The sequence below is a fragment of the Falco punctatus genome, assembly GCF_963210335.1.
Source record: "Falco punctatus genome assembly, chromosome: 8".
Taxonomy (NCBI): domain Eukaryota; kingdom Metazoa; phylum Chordata; class Aves; order Falconiformes; family Falconidae; genus Falco; species Falco punctatus.
The window spans coordinates 12,300,189-12,303,423 of record NC_137588.1 but is presented as its reverse complement, the minus strand read 5'-3'; the positions used below and the strand labels follow the sequence as shown (position 1 = coordinate 12,303,423).

The 3,235-nt window shown below is 36.2% G+C and overlaps 1 protein-coding gene across 16 annotated transcripts in view; it reads right to left on the bottom strand.

Annotated features, from left to right (window-relative positions):
* ZNF804A (zinc finger protein 804A) overlaps positions 1-3,235 on the bottom strand; it is a 228,827-nt gene that overhangs the window by 110,836 nt on the left and 114,756 nt on the right. The window lies entirely within an intron of this gene.

Here is a 3,235-nt window from a genome sequence, read left to right as displayed (position 1 = left end):
CTGGAGGGGGGTGGGAAAAAGTAATTTTAGTTTTGCCTTTGATGCTGCGAATGGATTTTGCGCTCTGCAGTTAATCATATTTGTAAACATTTACACACCTCTGTAAGTAAAAGCCTTCACATATTTGCTGTGTTACACTGCACATATTTACTGTATCTGCTGCGAGGCTGAAGATTTGCACACATCAATTTGCTATACAGTTGCCAGCTCCCTTTAGGGGCTCTGTCAGAGGCTAGAAGGATTTCCCCAGGTTCTGTCTAAACACACATATTTATCATGCTGAAGGCTATTTTCAAGTTAATTTTGATCCAAGACTCACTGCTCCAAAGATCTGCTAGGTAATATACCCAAGCAGAATAAGCATGAAGATACAAACGACAATAATTTAGTTATCAGGCTTTTACAAGAAAGCAGAAAGTACACTTACTAAACAGAAAACAAAATCAAAGAAACCCTGCTGGGTCCTTCTTAAAGGCATGTATGTATATACATTTCTTGAAGGCATATACGTATACACACTTCTTGAAGGCATATACGTGTACACATGAAAACACAAGGAACATTTTCATATCTGAGATGTAATGAGCACCTTCATAGTTTTGTTATTTGTCATCCAGTATTAGAAGACACACATCTCCGCTTACCGTACGTCAGCAAAGGCATTTCAGTCCACCTTGCTTATCATTTACAAGCAAATTATATAAAATAATATTATTAATTTCCTAAATACATTGATGGTAACATGGCCTGTTCTGAAAGAGCATGGAAATGGTCTGTCATCTCAAATTACTTTAATACCAGTTAAACACTGAGCATGTATAATTTCAGTGCAACGACTCTTGCTTTTGACAAGTCTGCCTGGGATAGAATCACACCCTGAAATCCCAAATGCCACAAATACCATTTATACCCCTTTGATTTGTTTAAAGAAATTTCAACACTGTGAGCTCTTTGCAACCGACCCTAAATTCTCCTTGTTTCTGCCTTTTTACTTGTTCTGTTAGATTAAGATAAAACATGATCTCATAGCCAGAACACCTTAAACTGAGTTAATTTGGGGGAAAAAGTCCCTGTTTCCTAGCAGTTTTCACAGCTTAGATCTCATACACCCAATATAATTCCAAAATGGAAACTTTATCACATTAGAATATTTTAGTCACAATTTTTATTTAAAAAAAAAAGGAAGGAATAGTCATACAATTAGAATTACATCCACAAAGTACTTATTTAAAATAGTACTCCAAATATAATTCGGTATGATTGGACTGCTAGCAAACACCATTGATTCATCCCCAAACTGAGGTAATACCTCCTCAAAATTTTGTCCGTTAAAAGAATTTTGAATATTTGCTGACACGTGAGAAACTCACACATTTCTAAAGCATTTCATAAAATCTGTTCTGTTTAAAACCAAAAGGAGTTAGCATTTCATTTCAAGAAACAGAACTATTTTATACTTTGAAATAGTATATTTATGCTGTATGGAAACCTAGCCTGGGAACCTTAATTCTTGCTATCAAGTAGTAAGAAACTACAGATTTTGAACCACTTAAATTATTACCAAGATGCCTATGTTTAGGAAAACAGTGGAGACAGCATATAAAGACCCTAAGGAGATACAGTCCCTTGAAACACTTTAAAAACAATTCTCGTAGCCTACAAAGGGGTGCCATCTAATTTTGCTTTTTTTTAAAACACGAAAGAAATCTGAAATATTATATATGACATCTGTGAAGGACGACGGTGGGTGTGATGGATTCTAAGACAAGAACAGTGAATCGAATATAAATTTTCCTTTGTAAAAGATGTCAAACCATGTTGTTGATTAACTCTCAAGCAAAATTTTGCAAGGCTTACATATATAGCAAAATAGCTTGAAAAAAATTACGGAACTTCATTGGTGTTCCTTTTGACATAAAGCACCATTTTTGAACCAATACACTTACTGTATAGCAGAACCCAACCTGAATGCAATTATATTTGATGTGCCAATGCATCCTAATAGAGCAGAGACACTGGAATACTGCAAAGCAATAAAATTTCATCATGATCTTGGGGGTTCTACTATTAAATTCCTTCAGCTAGGGTTCTTTTGAGGGTAGGGTTAATTTTACATTACAGCATTACACCACGGTTTCGGAGGCAAGTAAAAAATGTCATCACATCATCTAAATTAGGCACATGTAAGTAGATGAAATACAATAAAGGAGTTCGATCATACACAGGGAAGGGGAAAACCAGGACTTTTACATGGTAAGAACCACAAGTATTTGACCTTAGGAACATAAAAATGGTTATATTGAATCAGGTCAATCTTTTGAACCCGTGTAAGATTTTATTCTGTGTAACTAAGGAAAGCGACTCTTAACTAAGGACCGTTCCCTCTGCTTTGCAGCTGCATTCTGCTACTTTTAGGTTTTGCATATTGGAAAAGGTCATACACACACATTTTTCATTCCCTTTGACTGGCTCATTCATAATTATATACAATCCCTACCACCCTGCCTCTCACTGTCGCTCTCTGAATGATATAGTTCTAGTTTATTCAGGCATTCCTTGTATCAAGGCCACTACCCAACCTCTGCTTGTTCTTTTCACCAAAAGAAGACATGATAACACGATATACCATTGCACTGTGCAGTACTATATTGATATTTTCTACCCTATTCCTTTTTGTACTGTCTTAACATAGGAAATTTTTTACATCACGATAGAGCACTAAACCAACATTTTTATAGAACCCCTTTATCACCGACACCCTTTGCCACTGTGCAATATTTTGCTGGCAGAAGACGTTTCTATCCAACTACTACACATCACCTGACTTCAAAAACCTCACGTTTCTTCAGTGGCAGCAATGGCCATTAACAAACCTCATGGCTGAGGTACCGGCTTTGGGGTCTAAGCATGGGCAATAGCATTAACTATTAATTGTTGGCAATGAAGTATCTACCTCCAATAGGAATACATTCACAGCAAAAACTTCTAAAGGAACAGTAGCAGAAATGTTTATTTTTGCACAATTCTGCATTGCGTTGCACTTCAAACAATCATGAAACACACAAAAAAGGTAGTTTCTTCATGTTAGCTCCTAAGACTACCTGATGAGACTTCACAATTTTCTTTTAATCTGGTGGGAAAAGACACTGAACCACCTCTCCAAACATCTTTGTTAGTCCTTTCCGTGACTTCACCTTACTGCATTGCACATACACACACAAAAATACCTTTTCTA